This window comes from Vicugna pacos, unplaced genomic scaffold, assembly GCF_048564905.1.
Source record: "Vicugna pacos unplaced genomic scaffold, VicPac4 scaffold_102, whole genome shotgun sequence".
In the NCBI taxonomy this organism is placed as follows: Eukaryota; Metazoa; Chordata; class Mammalia; order Artiodactyla; family Camelidae; genus Vicugna; species Vicugna pacos.
In genome coordinates, this window is record NW_027328782.1 from 1,205,833 (window position 1) to 1,217,915 (window position 12,083).

At 39.8% G+C, this 12,083-nt stretch overlaps 1 long non-coding RNA gene across 2 annotated transcripts in view; it reads left to right on the top strand.

Annotated features, from left to right (window-relative positions):
* The window catches only part of LOC140694696 (uncharacterized), a 28,428-nt gene extending 18,718 nt beyond the window's left edge, over positions 1-9,710 (top strand). Inside the window, exon 3 of one of the 2 annotated variants that reach the window (XR_012070279.1) lies at positions 9,634-9,710. This is a non-coding gene — a long non-coding RNA (uncharacterized lncRNA). Of the gene's footprint in view, positions 1-5,913; positions 6,052-9,633 lie in introns of those variants that run through there. The other variant, XR_012070278.1, reaches the window with a different exon arrangement.
* The last annotated feature ends 2,373 nt before the right edge of the window (positions 9,711-12,083 follow it).

A 12,083-nucleotide genomic window follows, 5' to 3' on the forward strand; every position in this document is an offset into this window, starting at 1 on the left:
TCTCTTCTCTGTAATACAACGCTGGCAGATTTGATGGTGGTCAGCGTGCTGATGGGCAGTCCTTTGGGGACTCCCAGGAGCCATGCTGATTTTCCTGAGTCTTTCAATCGGGGTTACAGAAGAGTCTAGCACCAGAGGAAGCCCATTCACGTGAGGTCAACAGAGAATTTCATCAGTTTCATTTTATTTTTAAATTTTCAGTGGAGAAATTATTTGTAGCAAACTGTTCCAGATTTTCGGCCGCCTGCTTTCCTCACCACGATTTCCTTGATGGCTCTGGTGCTTGTTTTAAGAACCAAGTTTCTTCTCTGTACTTTTGTAGCTGCTGGGCTTGCCCAATACTTGATCTGCATTTGAAGCAGAATGTTTCTTCGTAATGTCAAACTGATTTTCGTATTTCTGAATATTTCATGTACACTCAGCTACTGTTTCAAGTGAAATGCTCTTGTCCAACTCCGGTTAGCTCACATTTGCTGATCTCCTGCTATCATGCTGAGGACAGTTTCTTCTTCCTCTAACAAAAGTTAGCAATTTGCATTTACTATGGAAGGTACTGGCCAGAGGTGCTTTTTTTCTTAACAGTTTTAATACAATTCACCCATTAAAATGTACAGCGGTTTTTACTCTATGCCCAGAATTGTGTATCGCAGTCAATCTTAGAACATTTTCATCTCCCCAACAGGAAGCCCCATATGCATAAGCAGTCATTCCCATCTTCCCATCCTCCCCCAGCCCCAAGGAGCCACTCTTCTCTCTCTGTGGGTTTGCCTGAGCTGGACATTTCATGTAAATCGAGTCACTTCTTGTAAGTGGAGCCGTCTATTGTGACTGACTTCTTTCACACTGAGTAGCGTTTTCAATGTTTGTCCAGGTTGTGGCCTGGGTCAGTGCTCTATGCTTCGCTATTGCTGAATAGTATTCCACTGTATGGCTGGGCCCCACTGTTTACCCATTCATCACGTGATAGGCATTTGGGTTGTTGCTGCTTTTTGGCTGTGATGAGTAGTGTTGCCGTTAACATTCCTTTAGGAGTTTTTATGTGGACATTTGTTTTCAGTTCTCTTACGTGTGTGCCCAGACATCAGAATTCTGGTTCATTCAGAAACCAAATGTTCAACTCTCTGAGGACGTGCCAGGCTGTTTTCCAAAGTGGCCACGCTGTGTTACGTCCTCACCAGCAAGGGCTGCGCGCTCCGCTTCCTCTGTGTCCTCATTGGTGCTTGTTATTCTTTTTTTTATTATAACCTATTGTAGTGAGTGTGAAGCGGTTTCTCCTAGTGGTTTTGACTTCATTTCCTTTACAGCTAATGATATTGAATATCGTTTCATTGTGCTTATTGAACATTTGTATATTTTCCTTGAAAAATACCTTTTCAGATCCTTTATTCACATTTGAATTGAGTTGCCTTTTTAGTGTTGAGTTGTAGGAGTTTTTTTTTTTTTCCTTACATTTGGAGATACAAATTCCTAATCAGATAAATGATTTGAAAAAGTTTTCTCCTGTGTGTTGTTTTTTCACTTTCTGGATGGTGCCCTTTGAAGCAAAGTTCTAAATTTTGATGAACTCCAATTTATCTCTGTTTTCTTTGTTCCTTGTGCTTTTGGGGTATTATTTAAAATCTGAATTATTTTATTTAAACTTGTATATCTAAAATGACTTAATTCGTAGGACCGTTCTAGGAGATGGGTGTGGTTGTTCTCCCCAGTCTATGGATAGAAGACTGAGATGCAGAAAATTTCACTGAAATATCAGTGTCACAGCTACCCAGTGCTGTGGGAGTTCAGACCCTCATGTTTGTCCCCAGCAACTGTGCTCTTCACCACCATGCTCCACTACTGCCTGGAATCGTGAATGAAAACGTCTTTCCTTTTTTGATTTCTTGTTAGTTTCTTTTCTCATTGGGGACCTCATCTCCTCATTTTCCTTTCGGAAACCAGTGTAGGTTTATTTTAGGTCTCATGTAGGCAGAAGCATTGCTATCAGTTAACTTCTTTATTATTCACTCTCCAGTGATGATTGTTGCTAGTTGATCTAATCAAGTCATGCTTAAGTCTTTCCTGCTCATGACACTAAAAACAGTCATGACTTACAGAATGCTCAAAGAAGGAAGTATTTGATTGATTTTATTTTGCTACCCAATCAAACCAATCAAATAAAAACCCCGGTGTTGACACAGATTATAAGCCCTCCAGAATAGGGTCACTGTCTTCCTTGTGTTTCATTGGTTCGGTCACAGTGTCTGGATAGTGCATTTCAGTCCAGCAATTTTGTGAGGATACGGTGCTCGTGAATCATTGTAAGGACAGAATTTTGACAATAGACTGTGTTGTTTATTTTATAAGGGAATAGATAATATAGAAATACTGCTCAGATCTATTTTAAAATTAAGCTTGGAATTTTGAGAAGAATTCAAGGAACCATACAAAGATCTTTTTCAATAATTTTAGATCTATCTTAGACAATTTGTGGTTATATAGCAGAATAACTTATCAAGTAGATTTGACAAGAGGAGTGTAGTATTGATTATTTGTTTTAGTTGAAATATTCCAACTGGGATAATTTAATCAGTGCCTATAAATGAACAAATATGTTTGTATTTCTATGCAACATGAGAGAAGGCTTCATATGTTTGTATATAATATATATGATTGTGTGTTTTAATCTGTCTGACAGTGTTTTTATAGTTTTTAAGCAATGTTGTAACTTTAGAATTCTCCTAAGAAATACACTCCCCTAATACAGCAGTTTGTACTGTGTATCCTGCCTTATGAATGGGATTCCACTGTCCCCTCAGTGAGGAATTTCCTCTCCTATTGAATTAGTAGCAGAGTTAAAGGAGCTGTGATTTCTAGGCCTTTGCTCTCCATGTGTTTGCAGTTGGCTGCCAATTAGGATTTTGCCTTTCTTGAGATTTCATTGTTCAATTAGAATTTTTGAAAATAACTATTAGTATGTTTCACTGGTCTCCCTAGAAACTTGATGTGTTTGTGCTTTTCAGTTTTCAAATTATGAAAATTGTATATGCACACTAGTTTTAAAGTAGTCCTTTTTCACTTGATATTTATTTACCTCTTTATAGTTAAAATAATTTTTTTCCCAATGAATCAATTGTTGTGCATGTTTTAAAATATATCTTACTTTTTATTTTTCTTATTCTAACAGGTATATTCATGGTACAGAATTTAGAAAATAAGGATAAACACAGTAATAACTTAAAAATGGCCTCTAATCTCACCTGGAGATACAGTTGTAAGGTTTGAAATTGAAAATTACAAGTCCTCTCACATTGTTCTTGTTTTGTTACTGAGACCCTCGAATTCCCATATGAATTGTAGCAGCAGCTAGACATTTACTGCAGAGGAGCCCACTGGGATTGTGATCGAGACCACGTTGAGTATACGGATCGTTCTGGGGAGCACTGCCATGCCAAGAGCTCTGTCATTTGATCCATGAATGTGTGTGGTGTGTCTGTCCAGGTATTTAGGTCTTCTTTAATTTTGTTTCAAAAATGCATAGAGTTTACATAGTATTATTTTACTTTATTTTTTTACCTTTATACTGAGTACAAGTGTGCAAGGTACCGGGATCAGAATTGTATTATTGTCCCACCACTTGCTGCCACCATGGACGCTGCGGTCTTTCCTTGCCGTCTGTAAAATCTTGCACAAAATAGGATGTCAGTAACTCTCTCTTGAATGAATGATTATATGATTGTTGGATGATGCTTGAGAGTCCTTGTGATAATGTCTTTTTCCCAAAATTTCCCCTCTTCTTATCTATGCCCTTTATCTTCCTTTCCTCCAGCCTGGGTTTCAGCCTGCCTGTGGCATTGATTTTCCCTGCCTGAGGACTCTTCCTTTCACTAGTTCACGATAATGTTACATGTGGGCTGTGGAAATATTTAGATATCAAGAAAGAGCAAATACATTGCATGCTAGTATTTTTAGAATTTGGTATTCTTTTATCGAATGAAATTAAATAAACCTGACCCCCTGAGCCCTCCCCTGAGCTCTTTTTGCCTTCCTACAGATGATACTGCTCTGGTTGCTGCATGTGCCTTTCGCCAGCCTTCATTTTCGAGTTGAGTAAGTCACCATCACTGGAGCCCTCTCTTTAAAATGAAGAGAATACTTGCTCCTTCTCCAAGGTTGGGGACTTGGATGAGATGAGGTAACAGATAAAGAATGGAGCCCAAACTCATTCTGACACGTGCTCTTTCCATTCTTTCTCCAGGGGAAAAGAGTGCAGTTCAAAAATATAATGATTGTGAGCTAATGAGATAGACAAAACAACCGAACATTTATTACATATCCTTTCATGCCAGAAACAAATGTATTATACACACAAAAAGGACATAATGTACGGTAGTACTGTGGATACAAATGTGGGTCCGAGTTCTAGTCCTGCTCTGAATTGACCAGTCCTGTGAGATGGAGAACTGGTAGGTCGGCTTAGCCTCTCACGGACTTGTTTTCTGTCCTGCAGAGACGGGGCTCGCTAGGCGTCCCCCCCACCCCCGTAGAGGTGCTGTGTGTGATAAATAACGCGCGTTGGCAGCCCGAGCACACCTGCTCGTTCCTCGTAAGTGCAGGATAGCATAGCTTTTGTGGTGACGGCTTTGTGACCGTCCCGTGTTGACTCTCTGCTCCAAAGGGATGCCTTGTGGTTTGGAGATGGGATTCTCATTTCTGTGAATACCCAATGATTGTGTTATTGGGCCCTGCTGATTTTAATCTATTCATTATAAAGTACATATTGTAGGTATATTTTTCAACCATGCATGCTATTTTTCTTTTATTATTTATAATTCTACCCTCTCATCTCTTGGTGTGACTTTTCATGGAATCCAGGAAACAGTCCTAAGCTACCTGCCTCTTCACAATTCTCCATGGTGGTTTCCTTCCCTGACTAGAAGAGGGTTTTGCATAGGAAATTTTCTTTGTTCCCCTTTCCTTTCTTCTTTCTGTTGACCTTTCCTTCAGTCCATTTACCTACCCACTGATTCTTCTGACTTGTTCCAAAACACATTTCAGGCAGCTTACAGAAAAACAGATACCAAAATAAACAGGTGAAAAAATGTGGCCAAGTTCAGACAGTGAGGCTAGGAGGCGAGCCTGTGTGAGGGTTGCAGGCATGAGACACTCGCCTCTGCCCTGTGACTTATAAGATCGACAGCAGCAGTGTGCCTCAGCCTCCCAGCAGACACAGGGAAACAGGGTTTGTGGGAGACGCTCACTGGCTGTGAAATTAATAAGTGGCTGAGGAGAAGCCCAGCCTTTCCATCTACTAAGGCTTAGGAGAATATTTTGACTGTGTTCCAATACCAGAGTATTGCATCTTTTCTTTTGTGAGAGTTCTATGTATAGTTGGTTACATTCTATACCTGGAAATTTCTCCAAAACTGCTTCCCACGTGAGTCCCATGGCTCAGGAATGAAGTGGTTCTGCTCATTGACGGGTGTTGGCCAGAAGCAGAAAATGACAGCCTCCAAGGAGCCTGGGATTTGTCAGTTATGTTTTGTCAGTGCTGTAGATTTCAGAAAATGCTTTCACCGTTTCTCTCCATCTGAGGAGGCAGCGTGCTCTCTTACCAGCATCAGGAGCTCAGGGCCACGGGATGATGGGGGATGCCTGCACTGCCGTCAAGACAGCTGAGCTAGTCACTGCAGGCGCGGTGGTTTTACATAGTGCATTTCATGTTCTTTAATGGGTTTCAACAGATAGTTAATTAACTGAGTTAATTAACATTTAATAAATATGATGCTTTGTTGAAAAGACAGTTTAAAAACTGTTTCATTACTGAAATTTCAGTAGGGAAGATTCTTTATCTTATTTAAGCCTCTCTTTTAAAGTAACAAAGAAACAAGACAGGAAAAGCAGAGGATGATTTCTGTTCTTCCTCTCGGCTTGAAGGTGCCCTCACCTCCAGTGGCATCCATCCAGATACCAGCACTGACACTGGCCGTGCTCAGAACTGCCTCAGCCCTGAAGACACAACTGACAACTAGAAGGGGGCCACGCCCTGTTACAGCAGGTGCTCTTACTTTGTGGGTCCTTATGTAACTGCGTGGTGTTATTCAGGATCGCCCTTTCTACACTGTGTGATGGTGCTGCGGTGTCTCCTAGTTATTTGTTTCCGTAAGTACTCGTGCATGTTTATAAATGTGTTTTACTAGACATCTAAAAATGCTTTTTTCAGATGAAAAATAATGTGTATTTAATATAAAAGTCTGAAAAAAGGGGCAAAAGTGTCTATCCTGGTCCCACTACTCAGAGATAATAATTAACAGTTTAACATCTATTTTCTGTTCTTTTCATCAATGTGTAATACCTCTGTCATAAAAACCAGCGAGCACTCTATGCCTGATTACTATGTGGAGACCTCCATTTTCCATTCGGCTTATTACACGTTTTTCTACAATATTCTGTCTCCCATGGCATGATTTTTAATGACCAGTATAGCATTCTGTCTTGTGGAGGCATCGTCCATTTTACTTCGGACTAAATAAACTTTTAAATTCCAAGTATACTTAACTGATATACTGAAAAGAGAACTGTGGTTGTACCGAAAGGCCCCTACATCCCTTCCCCTTTTTTCCTGAGAGTAAAAACTGCTGACAATGTGGAGTATATATTTCATGACCTTTATGCCAATGTCATATATATATACACATACATACAGACACGTATATGAGAAATCTATGTATATGTGTGTGTATATATACTTTATTGAAAAATAAAGCCATACTATATGTTTTCTGAAGCTCGGTTTATTCACTCAGGTGTATATCATAAACGTCCTCCCACTCCAGACTCACCCGGTCCTTTCAGATAGAGGGGTCTCCTGATGTACAGGTTTGGTCTCTTCTGCAAGGACAACTTTGGTGGGAGAGTGCTGTGGACAAGGCCTTGGGCCACGCCGAAACGCCGGCCCCTTAGTGCCCACAGCTCACCTTTATTTGCCACATGATTTTCTTTATGGTGGACACTTAAGGTTTCTCCAATTTCCACTGTCAGAAAGTATGTTTGACTGGCACCATTCTCGTACAAACATTCCTGTGATATTGTATGAGTATTCGTTTAGTTAAGGATTCTGAAAATTTAGTCCCTGGATGTGACAATTACATACATCACAGGCTTCTTTCAAGTGACTCTAGAAATTCCTTCTCCAGTGGGGAATGAAAAGATGTAAAATAACTTATGTAACCAATTCTCTATTGCTGGATATGATTTCACTTCAGCTTTTCTTCCCACCATTGTATACAGTGCTGTGTAAATGCTCTGATGAGTACATCTTTTGAACTGATTTTTTTCTAAACGAAACGATTCCTAAAAGTGGAGTTGTGTCTGTGTGTACACACGTTTTTCAGAGTTTACATATCCATTGACATGTCATCCTCTAAAAAGATCTCACACAGTTTTTTCTCCCACAGATGGACACTAGCTAGAATATGTTTGAAAAATGTTTGGCAATATGGTGAGCCAAAGTGCTTTTTCATTGATTTAGTTTGCATTTGATGACCAGTGAAGTATTGAGCATTTTTCACTCATTAGCCTTCTGACTTTTAAAAAGTGAATGATCCCTTTTGTCCTTTGCAAACATTTAAGTGAGGGAGCTTCTGGTTGCTTTGTGACAGCTCTTTGTATGTTATCAACATTAACCACTTGTCTTCATCAACATGTATCACAGAGATTTTCCTTGTCATTTCTTGCCTTTCATTTTGTTCAGTAGGTTTATTTCTGTTGTGGCCCAAAATAATCTTAAGCTAGTAAATGTCTTCTTTTTGGTTTTATCCTTGATAGTATTCTTAGAAATACTTTCTAATATTTACATCAATATCTGTAATTTTTCTAGTGGTCATTATGACTGGAATAGAATTTGCTTTTTCCAGGTGATTCTCTGATTGTCCCAAGACAATTATTGAATTCATACTTTGCTCTTTGATTTGAAATCCCACCTGTAAAAAATACTTATGCATACTACAGTCTCTTTTTGAGGTCATGGTTTATTTCTGTCAATCTTACTTTCTTACTCCAGTTTTATATCTCACATATTGTAAAAATTTATTTAATATCTGACAGTGTGATTTTTTCAATTCTTTCTTCCATCCCTAATTTTCTTGGCTAGTATTATGACTTTATTATTCCTGAAGAATTCTAAAATACTTTTTTCAAGCTAAAAAAAAAGGATAAGGGTTATCATAGGATATTTTAGTAAGTTTTGAATTATCTTTAGGAGGACGTACATCTTTACAAAACTGCTTTCCTCCACAAAATATGTTGATGTCTCTAAATTCACACATCTTTCTTTACCCCGCAGTACAGTCCTGTACTTTCTCCATGTACAACATGGGCATTGTTTTTGGGTGTATTCCAGATTATTGTTGATGTTTTTGTTAATTTTGTAAGTGAGAATTTTTTGCTATTATATTTTGTAAATGTTAAAACTGACACATAGAAAGGCAGAATCGGTTTGTAAATACTCACTTTGTAACTTGTACTTTAAAATTGCAAATATTAAGTAATTGTTACAGAATCCTTTCTTTTCTGTTTTTAAAAATTTGTTTCCAAGATTCTCAAAATGGTCTTAGCTAAATAGTATAGGTGGGGAAACAGATGGAGCGAGGTAGTGGGGCTCATGTACAAACTGTGAGCAGTTTTATGGCTGTCTTTTCGCTGGAAAAGCCACGGAAGATCCCAGGTCAGACCAGGCGTGGTTTTGTATGCACTTGAAAGCCAGCATTCCTGCATGTATGGTGAAGCCTGGTGGGCGAGGCTGGTAGATGATCAAGGTCGAATGGAGGTTATTGGCTGCAAAATGTGCTGTGTCTGAGAACTGGAGACCATCGCCATGGGAAATGCTTGGTGCTGGAAACAATGCAGGGGAGCTGGGGAGCCTGTGTGTTAAGGTTTTTCGAGCCCTGGGAGTGGGAAGTTCAGACTCTGCATTCAGATCTGAGTATGAATTCATCCTCTTTAGTTTACTGGTCCTCTGACTTTTGTCAAGTTATATACCCTCTTTCAATTCCTGTTTTCTTGTCTCTCAAAATAGGAGAATTACCGCCTGCTGCTAAAGTGTTTGATCAGGGTAAATAATTTGTTTCTATAAGATGCCACGTACAGTCACAATCTCAGTGAGAAATGGGCTGTCGCCTCTTCTTCTGCAAGTTAGTGCTTGACAAGACATGGGGGAAGCCAGCCCCTAATTTTTGTGTGATGCAAGTAGGAACAAAATTAACGTCTTGCCTTTCCCTAGCAATATTCTTACTCCTTTGCTTCATTTACCTCTTTCCTTTTTTCCTTTCCCCGTTCCCCTCCTCCACCAAAAGAGAATGAGACTCTCAGAACACTAGATTCAAATTACTTTAAATGTTGGCTCATCCCCATGAAATGACAGTGACATTAAAAAAAAAAACCTGTACACATCCCAGACTTGATTGTATTTGATTTACACACACACACACACACACACACACACACACACACAATCAGGCTACATTCCACTTGCAGAGGGAGAAGGACTACTTTTTCTGAGTTTTCATTCACTGAGCATGAGGACAAAGTCTCTTACGCAGACTTTCACCAGGCTTCGTGCATGGTGTTTTTAATTGGATTTCTGCTTTGTCGCCATAGATATAGTCTCCTAATAGAAGAGAGAAAGTGGAGACATAGAGATTCTGGTGAGATATTGGTGTCATCATATTTGAGTTGGAAAGGGCTTAAGAGAGCATGGAGTCGTAACTATTTATGGGTGAGTATCCATGATGGTGTAACTTTGACAAGAATTTGGGTCTTCTGCCATTGTGTCCACGTAGTTGAAGAGGCAACTGGGCAGGGGATGGCAGGGTTCCTTCTTGCTTGAGTTCCAGGGTCATGCTACTTTTTATTGCTCAGCTGCCTTTAGTTTATGTCCATGAGACCTCTCATGGGAAGGTCACTCTGTCCTGATAGAATGAGTTTGTTATCAACAAAAAGCTCTGGACCCACTCATATTTCCCAGAGTTTTCTGCTGACCTGCTGACACTTTAAATAAATGAGAACTAAGAAACTACTGAATATAAAATCCTTATTGTTATCATTTGCCCTCGAGTTCCATAGGAATGAGGTGCTGTCTTAGGCTGTCTAAAGCTAGATCTGAGCAAAGATAGGGTGATAGGCTGTGCTGCTGGACCTCTCCAGTCGAAGGGTTTTCCACCTTAGTTTTTAGAATCAGGCAGATGAGCTCAAATCTTGCCTTTACCAGTTATTATCTTTGTGACGTGGGGGAGAAACTGTTCTTTTTTGTGTCCAATTTTCTTTATCTGTAAATAAGTTCTGTATGTATTTTAAGGTTTCTCGTTTAGAATTGAATGAGCTAATTCCCTCATTTATACCTGAAATAGTGATCGTGTGGTTCTATGCTGGTGATTTGGTAGTTGATTACTAAGGGACTCGGCAGTGAGAATGGGGGTGGGGGACCCCTGGATAATAGAGCTTATATTCCAGAATATGCTTGTAAAAGACTGGATGTGCAGTGGATTTTTAGTAAATATCCACTCATTTCCTAGTCTGCATTGATTGTGTATATATCTTTATACTAATATATGAACAATTTTTATTGTAATTTAAACCTTATCAGTATTTAAATATGTAGCTATAAAAATATGTGAAATAAAATGATTTGTCTTTTATTTTCTTTTCAATAAGCAACAAAATAAAATAGAAAAAATTAGTTTTGAAGGAGTAGAAATAATTTTATTTCCGTGGAATCAATTCCGTATAATAGGTTTTTTGGTCGTGTTGTTAAACAGCATGTAAAATTGATAGGGTGTGACAAACTGGAAATGAGGAAACAATGGAGACATACTACCTCCAATGCAGTCATTTTGTTACCAAGTCCAAACTCGTTCTGCTTGCTGCATGACAGGCCAATAAATCGGGAGTTAAGATGTTGGAGTTAGGAATAGTGACTTTATTTGAAAAGCTGGCAGACCCAGAAAATGGCATACTGATATCCAGGAGAACTCTCTTCCCCAAGTCAGAATTCAGTCTCATTTTATAGTAAAAAGCAGCGGGGTTGTGGTCGGTTGTTGCAAACTTCTTGCTGTACCAATTGTTTGTCCTTGAAATCCTTTGATCTTGCAGCTGTCCATGTGGGTCAAATCATGGTGTCCCCGTATTACCTCTAAAAAAAAAAATAGGTTATTCTCTATTTTGCAACTTTTCATCTCTACGTAAGTGTAGAAGAGCTAACATCCTTAAAGATCAGAGCCCGGAGAATAGGCTGTCCTGGATATTTCAGGCTAAAGGCAACTATCTTTTACAAAAGGTTCAGAGATAGCAAGTCTGAGCCTAGAAAACAGGGTACAGGTCTAAAGCCAAACGAACATATCTAACATGGAGTCAAATTTGTTCTTTTGTATTACAACTTCTTTTTCCACCTCATAAATAATTTTAGTAAGAAACATGAGCAATTTTTTTGTTTTTGTTACTTAATTACGGATATGTGGGCCAACTACAGTTTTATGAGCAGGGATTCTGTGCGTGCCTTGGGGTCACAGCAAACTCTTCTTGGGGGTGGCCTACCCTGCAACATGTCTGATGCCCGATGAGTGTTGGTGAGGGTCCCCCTAGCCAGGGGCTCTCTTCAGGTACCAGCATATGGGCATTGCCCTCTGGAGACCTCTTTTTCAGCTGCAGGAAATTTTTTCAGATACTGTGATGGAAAAATCACTCCAGCTGGGGATAATCAGGGAAAAAAGGAAGAGGAAAAGGGCTGGGAGTAGAGTAGATGAGAAAGACAGAAGATCAGGGAGCCTGGGGACCTGGGAGCGGGCCCTCGGGAGAGAGAGGAGCATAGGTGGGGAGGGGCCCGGCTCCGGAACCAGCTCCTGCACCTGTCCCCGCACCCAAACCACACAGGCATTAATTGGGCCCAAGACTCTCTCCCGGTCTGGATGTCACCCTGGGCAGAACCTTGAGAATCGAAGGTAAGGCGTGAGAGGCACTCATCTAGGGGGTCACTGAGGACTTTGGTCAAGTCCACAGTGCCTTTTCTAGTCATGTGCCTTCACCGGTTCTTTATCTCAGCATCTGAGAAGCAG